Source organism: Peromyscus eremicus, chromosome 5 (genome assembly GCF_949786415.1).
Source record: "Peromyscus eremicus chromosome 5, PerEre_H2_v1, whole genome shotgun sequence".
In the NCBI taxonomy this organism is placed as follows: Eukaryota; Metazoa; Chordata; class Mammalia; order Rodentia; family Cricetidae; genus Peromyscus; species Peromyscus eremicus.
In genome coordinates, this window is record NC_081420.1 from 123,662,250 (window position 1) to 123,674,404 (window position 12,155).

The 12,155-nt window shown below is 40.2% G+C and overlaps 1 long non-coding RNA gene across 1 annotated transcript; it reads right to left on the bottom strand.

Annotated features, from left to right (window-relative positions):
- Nucleotides 1-3,975: 3,975 nt before the first annotated feature.
- LOC131910772 (uncharacterized) lies at nt 3,976-6,063 on the bottom strand. Its single transcript, XR_009379219.1, has 2 exons — nt 5,961-6,063; nt 3,976-4,142 (listed from the first exon to the last, which is right to left on the bottom strand). It is a non-coding gene; the product is annotated as an uncharacterized LOC131910772 (long non-coding RNA).
- Nucleotides 6,064-12,155: the final 6,092 nt, after the last annotated feature.

Below are 12,155 nucleotides of genomic sequence, written 5' to 3' on the forward strand. Positions count from 1 at the left end.
TCTTGGGTTCTGGGTTTGGGGATAAAGTGTTCACTTCTCTGGCTCAGGTCCCAAACACAGGCTGTGTTTCTTTCCCTGGTCCTGGGCCTGAGGGCCAGGATTCTACTGTCCTGCTCTGTGACTGGTTGATTTCACAAGTCAGTTGGACAGGGGCAGAGATGGCTCTGATCTGAGCTTAACTGTGTTTCTCTCACTGGCCTTACTTAGCTTTCTGTCACTACCTCTAAGGCCAGGGCACATTTCATTCACTGACTCTGATTCTAGGGGCCAAGAGTGTTTCTTTGGTACTGGTTTCAGAGTCAGGGCATGTTTCCTTGATTCATTTCTCTGGCCCAGATCCCAAACACAGGCTGTGTTTCTTTCCCTGGTTCTGAGCCCTAGGGCCAGGATTCTGCTGTCCTGCTCTGTGATTGGTTGGTTTCACAAGTCAGTTGGCCAGGGGCAGAGATGGCTCTGATCTGAGCTAAACTGTGTTTCTCCCACTGGCCTTATCTGAGCCATCCTTCCCTATTTCTGGACTCCAGGGTCATGGTGGGTTTCTCTAGCCAGCCCCTTTTCCCTACTACATTTGTGAAACAGAATTTTGTTTGTTTGTTTGAGACAAGGTCTGTAGCTAGAAGTTTTCCTGTGTGCCGCCTGGTCCCACAGCTGCTTGGTCCCAAGTAAACACACAGAGGCTTATATTAATTATAAACTGTATGGCCTATGGCTCAGGCTCATTATTTACTAGCTCTTATAACTTAATTCAACCCATTTCTATTAATCTATGTTTTGCCGTGTGGCTTCATGTTCTCTCACATCTTGCTTCTCCTGGTGCTGGCTCACAGCTTCTGCTGTGACTCCACTCTTCTTCACCCCCATCTTCAGTTTGAATGTACCGCCTAACTTTAATCTGTCTTGCCATTGGCCAAACAGCTTTATTTATCAACCAATGAGAGCAACACATATTCATAGTGTACAGAAAGAAAAATGGATGAATTTGAGAAATGTTGAAGACTCTTGTTTTCCCTCTGACTACTATGGATGATGTAAAGGAGGAGTTGGAAGAGCTCAGGATTTGGATGTAGATAATTAGGTGATTATTAACCCCTCTTATGAAATAGAAGACACAGGAGAATGAGATTTGGAAGAAGCGCTAAGCTCAATCTAGAGTTTTGTTGGAGATTCCCATGAGATACCAAATACAGAAGTCCATGAGTCAGGTCATCAGCCTTTGGAAAAGGACTTCCCAATACTCTTTATACTATTGGAAGGGTGGGAAGCCTATGGCCTTTTCTCAGCTTAGTATTTTTAAATGGATCAAGTGAAATGTGAAATGAATCAGATTACAAAGAAAAGAAATTATACTGAGATACAATTATCAAATAGAGATATTATGATGTAAGAATATATGTAATTACTAATTTATTAAATGATCTGATGGTAAATCTAATAATGCCTATAAGCTGAAATAATGATAATTATCAATAATATTTTGATGTATCAGCAACAACCATGATACATGAAAATATTTGTGATTTCTATCAATGACAAAGTCATATATATTGGCTTGTTATCTATATTAATAATTGGAAGAAATATTAAATGTGCAATAGAGATTACTAAATATGTAAAGTTAACATTTTCAGCCTGGAGAGAGATGTCTCAATAAAGGGCTTGCAGCATAAGCATGAAGACCTCCCTTAGATCCCTAGCACCCCAGTAAGCAAAACCTGGAAATGGTGGATTTACAATCCCAATGTTGAAGAAGTGGGGACAAGTGGATCTCAGAGACTCACCGTCTAGCCAGTCTAGCCTAATTGGTGAGCTACAGGCCAATGAGAGACCCTGTTTCAACAAGCCAGGTAGATAGCACTTGAAGAAAGACAGCCGAGGTTTACCTATGGTCTCCACATAAATGCTTATAATGTGCTCCTACCAACATGTACCTGTATACATACAAACACAGTCACAAAAATTATGGGTTTTGTTTGTTTGTTTTGGGTATTTCAAAATAGGGTTTCTATGTGTAGCCATGGCCATCCTGGAACTTGCTCTGTAGACCAGGGTGGCTTTGAACTCAGAGATCCAACTGCCTCTGCCTCTTGAGTGCTGGGATTAGAGGCATGCACCACCACTGACTAGCCAAAATTTATGTTTTTATCTACTTTTTGTTTGTTTGTTTTATTTTTTGTTTTTTGAGACAAGGTTTCTCTGTGTAGCCCTGGCTGTCCTTGAACCTGCTCTATAGATCGGGCTGACCTCTAACTCACAGAGATCCACTTGCCTCTGCTTCTTGAGTGATAGGATTAAAGGCGTGCACCACCACCTTTTTTAAAAAATCTACTTTTATTTACATCCAAATTCTATTCATGGTTCTGTTTCAAAAACCCAATCTAAATGTTAATTCTAGTTAGTAGAAGCAGATATGAACAACCTAGGGAGAGAAGGTTAAGAAGAATGCCCAAGTATAGTAGAATATTATTTTAAGGTGTGTTACTTTTGTTTATGTTGCATTTGTTTAATTCTGTGAAGCTGTGTTATTGTGCCTGTGTAAAACACCTGATGGTTTAATAAAGAACTGGCCAATAGCAAGGCAGGAGAAAGGATAGGCGGGGCTGGCAGGCAGAGAGTATATGTAGAAGGAGAAAACTGGGAGGAGAGATCCAAATCTAGAAGGGGAAGCCAGAGAAAGAAGAGGACATCAGGGGCCAGCCACCCAGCTACACAGCAAGCCATGGAGTAAGAGTAAAATTTATAGAAGTAAGAGAACAGGAAAAGCCCAGAGGCAAAAGATAGGATAAGTTAAGAAAAGCTTGCAAGAAACAAGCTAAGCTAAGGCTGGGTATTCATAATAAGAATAAGCCTCCATGTGTGATTTATTTGGGAGCTGGGTGGTGGGCCCACAAAAAACAGCAAAAACCTCCAACAATACCCAAGACCAAGTTCAGAGGGATTCATATGTTTAGAATTTGGGTAAAAGTGGCTGATCCAGCAAAGCAAATGAAAGATGTTCAGTGGAACAATGGAGGCAGAAATCAGATCTCAATGGGTTGTGGAGTAATCAAGAGCTGATAAAGAGATATTAGCTTGTTTGTTACTTTTCTATCGCTGTGACAAAATGCCACAGCCAAAAGCAACTTATAGATGAATTTATTTTCAGTTCCAGTTCCAGAAGGAGAGGCCATAATGGCAGGGGGAAGCATGGAAGTAGGCAGCCGAAACAGGAATCTGAGAGACACATTTTAACTGCAAACATAAAGCAAAGAGAACAAACTGGAAGTAGGGCATGGTTATAAACTCTCGAACCCCACCTCTAACTGATGTACTTCCTCCAGAAAAACTTCACCCCATAAGGGTTCTGTAATATCATCCAAAAGGCACCATCCACTGGGGACCAAATGCTCTAATACCTTAGCCTGTGGAAGACATTTCTCATTTAAATCACTGTTGGTATGCACCTATGTTTCCTAGTGGCTTTACCCAGCAGGACTGCATAAGAGGATGATTGAACCATGAGCCCGAGTACCAGGTGTTTGTAAGGGTCTACACTTGGCTGTATCTAGCAAGGGGGAGGTCCTTTTCCCCTCCCCTTGGCATTGCTATAAAAAGCCCTTTGAAATAAAGTTCTGGGCTGGTGGATAAGGATCCATGCCCACCCGAGGCTATCCTGCATTTCTGTTTCTCTCCCCTCTTTACTTCTACCTAAGTCTCTTATCCCTCATTCCTCAAGAGTCCCTGGGGTAAGTAAATGTGGGAGCTGGTCGCCCACAAATCATCACAGCTGATATGTATCATTGCTTTCAAGTTTGACTGTAATCAGTGGCAAGATCAAATTGCTAGTTTGGACAGGGGCTGTCTTGATTGGTTTGAAATGCTGTGCCAAGGGGAAAGCACAGTCGGGCTTCCTAACTAGCAGAAGTTTAGTGCTCAGCTATGGAGATTGGTTTCTAGTTTGCTTCTCTATTGCTGTGATAAAATACTGATCAGAAGAAATTCAGGGGAGGAAACGGTTTATTTGAGCTTAACAAGTTACACTCCGACAAAGCCAAGGCAGGAACTCAAGGTGGGAAACTAGAGGCAGGAACTGAAGCAAAGACCATGGAGGAATACTGCTTACTTGCTTGCTATCCATGGCTCATGAGCTTGCTCTTTCATATGACCTAAGACAGCAAGTGCAAGAAAGGCCATTATCATGTAAGCAGATAATGTACTCAGAAGATATAACCCTCCCACCCCCTAGCTATACTACTGCTAGATATTTACTTGAAGGATCCCAAAGTCAACATATTGCAGAGATATTTTCACAAAAATGTTTATTGCAGCACTCTTCACAGTAACTGTGTAATGGAACCAACCTTGGGATCCAACAACAGAGAAATGGACAAAGAAAATGTTATATATGCACACAGTGGAATTGTGCAATGGAAAAAGTACAAATCATTTTTAAAGGAGGTAGGGCAGAGATCTGAGGACAGTGAGGAAGGCTGGGAACAGATGCTGTAGGGAATGGATAGACTAAAGAATCTATCAGATGTGATAGCAGTTGGGAATTGTGCCTTTATCTGGATAATGAGAAAAATTATTTTCTTTAATGATAAAGCTATTTTATGGTAGGCAATAAGTTCATTAAGTTAAGAAATTAATCATCATAATTAATCCTACTTGGGAAATAGATGTTAATTAGAATTGCTATATAAAAGAGCATTCAATTTACTGAGGAGTTTTTCCTGACAACCACATTCGGTCAGTATATATGGACCAGCATATACTATTCAAAGAGTTGACTCATCTCAGGGCTCTGAGCCTAGGCTCCTAAAACAGAGACACCAGGAGATGCCTTGTTTAAGCACATGTCCTGGTCTCTCTTTGTTTAGTCTATTTTTGCCTGTCCTGGCTTCTTTATCAGCATTCAGACAAGGGAGGTCTATATGTAAGACATTTCTCCTGGAGAGGTGTATATGCATTACAGACATGTGACAATGGGAAAAGCATACTACATTCCTGTAAACGAATTTGCTCTTGTAGTTTTGTGTTGTATCACCAAGAATTGGCAGAATTCAATTCGAAAGTGGGGCGGCTTCTGTGTTATGGAGGCTTCAATGGTAGAAAGAATTGTGTGTGTGTGTGTGTGTGTGTGTGTGTGTGTGTGAAACATTAAAGAAAAGTACTTGTGTGCAAGTAGAACTGAGAATAACAGATTTGATTTCATTAAGGAGGTCTAGGGCCAGTTACATTGTAGGAACTGTACTGGAGCTGAGTTCTGGAAAACAAATAGACTCTGAAGAAGTGAAAGAGAAGTGTGTCTTAGTGAAGGAGGCAAGCACATGCGCACAAGCGTGTGGTGGAGGAGGCAGTGGCACATTGGAAGAACCAAAGAATACATGTGCTTAAAAGAGAGAATGTGAGCTGCTTCTTCCTACTTCATAGGCCTGGCTCTTTCCTTCTTCATGCTGCCAAATAGACCTTATCCCGCCTTACCTCATAGGTAGCTGGAGTCCTCTGAGACTTCCCTTCCCTACCCATCAGGTAGCCTATGCTCCTTTACTTTCCACGCCATAGGCCATCTGGTGTTTTTTTTGTTTTTCTTGTCTTCTGTGACCTCACTTCCCTGAGATACTAGGTGGACATTCCTCTGTCTCACTCTGTAGGCCTCCCAGCTTCTCTGGGATTTTGCTTCCACGTGTGGCCAAGCTGCTAGGCTCCTCTGGGATCTTTCATCTCTATACCTTAGACTAGATCTACTCCTTTCTATCCTACAAACTGCTTACTCCTCTGGTTTCTTACTTCCTAGTGTTCCCAGGTAGGCCTTGACCCTCCCAACACATTAGGCCTCCCTACTACACACCCATCTTCCCAAGATATATCCCTAATGACTAATTGGCTAGAACTTGCTAAGTACATTATTGTTTGTCTATCGCTGTGATAAAACACCATGGATCAAGGTAACATATAGAAGGAAAAGTTTAGTTAGAGCTTACATTTCCAGAGGGTAGGAATCTATCACCATCATTTGTGGGGAACCTGGCAGCAGGCAGGCAGTGCACTTAAGCAGAATCTTCTGAGAGCTCACATCCTGATCCACAAAGAGAAAACAGAGAGTTCACTGGGGATGGCAGGAAGCATTTGAAGCATTTAAAGACCACCTCTGTGACATACGTCCTCCAACAGGCCATACCTTCTAATTTTTTCCCAAACAGTTCCACCAACTGATGACCAAGTATTTGAACATAAGAGAGCCATTCTCTTCAGTCCACCACATCAAAGTAGGACAACCAAATGTGGAGAGCCACACCAGAAATCAGCTTAGGAGAGGAACGGCAAGAGGTATGCTGATTTTGGACAGTGTCTCTTCCCATGAACCATAGCAGACTCCTAAAGACGACAAGGGATATAACCTGCAACTCTCATTACCAGTTCCACAAAGGAAAACAATATCTCAGCCATCTTAGAACTTAATCTCTCATGAACATTGTACATAACTACACTTAAGAAAAGTGATTTACAGTCAGGTGTAGTGGCTCATGCCTTTACTCCCAATGAGAATTATCTAGAAGATCTTCTAAACAAAGAATTCAAAAGAACAATTATACCTGTATTCAGATAATTCAAAGAAGATACAAACAAAAACGAAGAGGTGAGTAAAATGGGGACATAAATGCAAAGTATTAGATATAATTTAACAAAAAGAATTGATGAAGAAAATCCAAATTGAAATGATGCTGGAAATGAAAAACTTGATGAACCAGATAAAAAAGCAATGAAAATCATCTCAACAGAATGGATCATGGAGAAGACCGAGTGTGAGGGACAGAAGAGTAGATGGACCGGATCACTCAGCAAAAGTCGTCACTGTTTCTTGTGACTTTTCTTGGGCCCTTTCCCTTCTGTTTATTTGTTTTGCCCTACTCTAATATGATACTTTTTGTTTAATCTTACTATACATTTTGTTTTATTATTATCCCTTAGATGCCTGTGTGTTTTCTAATGAAAAATAGAAAGGGGGTGGATTCAGATGGGAGATAAGCTGGCAACGAACTAGGAAGAGTAGAGGGAGGGAAAACCATAATCAGGATATATTATGTGAGGAAAAAAATCTATTTTCAATAAAAGGAAAAAAAGATTGAAGGAGAAATAGAAACTTTCTATTAAAAGACCATCTAAGATTTGAACAACAACTTTCCGTAATAAAAGAAGATTAAAGGAATTCACGATTGCTAAGCCAGCTTTGGCTGGACTGGGATTAGATATGTAGACCAGGCTGGCTTTGAACTCACAGAGATTCCCCTGCCTCTGCCTCCCAAGTGGTGGGATTAAAGGCATGTGTCACCATGACCAAATGTGTGTGTGTGTGTGTGTGTGTGTGTGTGTGTGTGTGTGTGTGTGTGTGTTATTGGCCAGAGAGGCCCTAGAGGTGCCCAGTACAATACAGGCTATTGGCATTGCTTTAGATTGTTCATCAGAAGAACTAGATGGTAAGACCCCACTGATGAAGACACCATACATTTTGGTTGAAGAACACAGAAAAATCTTAAATTGATCAGGAAACTCCCTGGTGATTAGCTTTCATTGTGTTTGAACATACTTTGCAGGCTGCTGGGGAAAAAACAGTATCAGTAGTCTTATTCAATGCTGGACCCTGTGTGCTACGATATTGACCTTCTAGGCATGATGTGCCTACTGGTGCAATAGTGGCAAGACTTTATTGGGGTATCCTATAACTCTCTTAATTTGATTTCAGGTCTGTTCTATAGGAGGGATTCATGCTTGGTACTATAAACATGGTCAAAATACATGGCTAAGGAAGTCATAGGCCCTAGGCGAGAGCCTGTTGATGGTTTCCTAAATGGTCATATTATTAAACTGCCTTTTAGATATTTATGTTGATACCTATACATTAGGCTGCTCCAAACTTTAATCATAGGAGATTGCTATTGCAGTGGTGTTGTGTAGCAGTTTCCTTGGAGATTAAAACAGTCTATCCTGCAGGGATGCTCCTAGGAGGTGGTCAACTCAAAATAGCTCAGGAAGTCCCTAAAACTGACCAGAATTACTAGGCCCTGCCCTTTCAAGAGTAAACAATTAAGAGGGCTAAGAATTACTTTTAGATAAGCCAAGCTACAAAGACCCCAAGACCAGACCAGCTAGCTGCCTGGAAGAGGTTTAGACTATCTGAGTCACTTGGAAAGGACACTCTCCAACGTGTTGAGCTGCCTGCAGCCTGTGCTGTGTGCTCCAGGTTCCCAGCTTTGTGCTGGGGTGGATTTTGGTGATGCAACTGTCTTTGATTCATTTCTGTTCTTGTATGTAACTCCTCTTCCATATTCCTGTCAGTAACCCAAGTAAAATTCATTGGTTCACCAAATTGGACTTTGGTGGTATCTGTACTTTGGTCTTTGTGTGATCCCCATCTGGGATGAGTACACATGTATGTTGCATCTCCTCAGGAAATTTTTGTCACACAAGTGTGTACTAGTTAATGCAGAGACAATACTATTCAAAGTGCTGAGAATAAGTGGCTTTGAGTGCTCAGTCATAGATAACACTAACTCCCCTTCAATACCTAGGGAACATTGCAGAAGAAGAGATGGAAAAAAATGTAAGAGCCCCAAGATGAGGAGGAGTGCTGTGAAATCCTGACCTTTGGACATTACATGGCTGTTGTGCACATTAACTCAGAGCATCATTAGTTATCAGTGCAAGAGATAGCTAGTTAAAAATTCCACCATGTTGCAAAAAGACACTTTCAAGGCCCACCCCTAGCTGAATGTGGCTGCTTAGGGAAGTGAGAGTCATTTTTGGGGGGAGGGGGTTGGCCACTGGAAGTTTGTTCATGCCCCGATGGATGACCCCACACTTATGTAGATTAGCAGTACTAATTGGATTCAGTGGGCTAAAATAAATGAATAAGTAATGAAGGACATGAAGTTGAGAAAGAGATGGTTTGGAGGTCATGGGGCAATTGGAGAGGGTATTAAGATATGGATATGATCAAGATACATTGTATATGTATATAAAATTTTCAAATTAATAAAAATTTTTAAAAATAATTAGGAAATGATGAATGAGCATGTCAAATGAATATAGGATACAAGTGGTATCCTATATTATCCACTTAGGGCCATTAGAACACAACAAAACTAAATATCCAGTGAAAATTGGACCCACTTTTATCTTGAAGCTTCAAACAATCCTTTTCCACAAATAACTTGTAAGTAAAAGTAGTAATTTTATTTTTGAATAAATTTGTCTTTTTTACAATTATTTTATTGTGTGTGTGTGTGTGTGTGTGTTGGGGGAGGTATGCATGCCATGAAGTATGGGTCAGAAATTGGTTCTCATCTTCTATCATATAGATTCAGGGATTAAGTTCTCAGGCTTGGCAGTTAGTACCTTGCTGAACCATCTTGCTGGCTTTCTAACCTACTTTTTCAACTTTACTGGTGACTGTAGAATGAAAGAATGTACCTGTTACCTGTTAATTAATTAATTCATATATTGAGACAGAGTCTCACTGTGTAGCCCTGGCTGATCTGGAACTGACTATGTAGACCAGGCTGACCTTGAAATCATAAAGATCTGCTTGCTTCTACTTTCTGAGTGCTGGGTTTAAAGCTGTGTACCACCATGCTCAGTTCTTTTTTTTTTTTAATATTAAAGACAGTCTTTCAGAAATAACTTGGAATCTGGGCAGTGGTGGCACATGCTTTAATCCCAGCACTCAGGGAGGCAGAGGCAGGCGGATCTCTGTGAGTTCCAGGACAGCCAAAGCTACACAGAGAAACCCTGTCTCAAAAAAAGAAAGGAAGTAAGTAAGGAAGTAAGTAAGGAAGGAAGGAAGAAAGGAAGGAAGGAAGGAAGGAAGGAAGGAAGGAAGGAAGGAAGGAAGGAAGGAAGGAAGAAAACTTCTAAATTAATTGGTACCCAAATATTTCACATTCACAAGGGATACAGAAACCATTTACTTTTTTACTTTAACATAGATTTATATTTCATCTGCAGGTTCACATAACTAGTTTTTAAAAATCACTCATTTCATACTCAGAAATTCTGGGATAAAGTTAAAAATTTTGATTAAACTTATGTATAAGTTTTTTTACATGCATAAGATGTATTTTATCTATGTTTTAGGGTTCTTTCCATTCTTTTTGAGAGATGTTATGATTCTGCAGCACAAGCTGGCCTGGAAATCACTTTGTAGTCCAGGCTGGCCTCAAATTCATGGTGATCCTCCTGTTTCAACCTCTTGAATGCTGGGATTACTTGCATGAGCCACCACATCTGTTAACAGATATATTTTATAACTCCAGGTTTTGCTTTATATTGTCTGTTGTTATTTTATTATTAACAGGGTTAGGGTTAGGCTCAGTGAGATGCTTTACTATAGCACAAAATTTAAGGAGTGGCCTACAAACTGGTTTATCAAGACAAATGATGTTTTAATACAACGCTGTAAAATGAAAATTAGTGCAAAAATTCCAGGAATATCAAAAAGTAAATAATAAATGCGTGCGTGTGTGTGTGTGTGTGTGTGTGTGTGTGTGTGTGTGTGTGTGCGTGAGGCCAGAAGAGGGCATAGGACCCCCTGGGGTTTGAGTTACAGGCAATTGTGAGCCACCGTATTGGTGCTGGGAACCAGACTTTGATTCTCTGGAAGAGCAGCAAGCACTCTTAACTGCTGAGCCATTTCTCCAGCACCATATCACACATTTTAAAGATGGACCCAAACTTGCACTTACCCTATCCCAGCCATACATCTTCAGTCTGCAGGGTATTTTTACTATAACAAGTAAAGGGACAGAGTTCAATGACCCAGCTGGGTGTTTCTGAAAAGGCCCATGGCCCCCAGACACCTAGGAATCTTTCAAGGTCATCTGGCCCAGAGCACTGCTCTTGGGTCACCGTTGTATGAATTTCAGCAAGGAATGCTGGCACAGATTTCTCTCCCTTGGCTCTTCAGAGTTGAGCATTTGCTGATATTCTGATTTCCTCTGTTATATCTGATGGTCTTGTTCTCAGTGTCTTGCCAGTACCTTTAGCCTGAAAATAATAGTACCTCTACCCTGAAAATTGATAATAATAATAATGTTAGTTTAAAAAGAGTTTTGATGAAAAAAATAAAACAAGGAAGTGTCACATAGCTAGAACACATGAGTTTCTATTAAGGAGCCTTAATAGAAATAGACTGTGGCTTAGGATAATGATTAAGAAAAACAATTGAGTCCAAGTAGCTCAGCTAGTTTAAATTCTTTTAATCTTAGTGTTGGGAGATGTGTTCACACGTTTCTGGATACATCATGTCTGAAACAAGCTTTGAAAATAACCAAAGTTAGACTAAGATGTTTTGTCAAATAGCTTTGAGGTGAAAAACTCAAGAAGACAATCTAAAGTTTGAGAAAGGTGCAGAGCTGAGTGAGGAACTCCTTCAGATAAGGGAACAAACAGAAAGCAGCCCAATTATTACCAGCTGATGCAATTTTCTTGCTAGGATTGGTTGGTGACCAAAGGTGGTGATTAATTCCTTATACTCATTTCTACCCTCAATCTCCTGATATGGAAAACCATTGATGAGTGGGTATGCACCCTAAAGGTTTAAAGTAGAGCTGGCTGATTCTGTTTCATCCATAAAAGTTTAGGTTTATGATTACTTTAAGATTCTTTATAAGATTACCTTTCAAGATAAGTAATAAAGTAATTGGCCCTTTCTTTGTAACTGCAAAATGCAGCCTGCCAGTAAAAGTCCTGACTGAGAAGAATATCTTGCTTGCCCACATGGCTAGTCTATAACAGGTTGCTTGGGTATGAATGTATGTGGATTCTTGGGATAATTTGTTTTTCACCTGTAATACGTAAAATGTTTAATCATATAAGGGATATGGAAAACTTGCTACTTTTTACTTGTATTCATTGTAATCACTCACTTGAGAAACAGAATGTAACCACTGTGTAATTTTTATATTGCCTGAAAGATTTTGCTGGGGTATATAAGCTGTAAGGGAAAGAATACAGATAGAGTTAAAATGGGTTAGAAGGAAAACATCAAGAATGAGAGAGAAGGAAAATATCAGAGAGTCAGGAGAACATCCAGAGAGTAGAAGGAGAAGGAAAATATTCAGAGAGACAAAACAGCCATTTCTGCATAGTGATAAGAAAAGAGAATATAGAACACAGAAGGA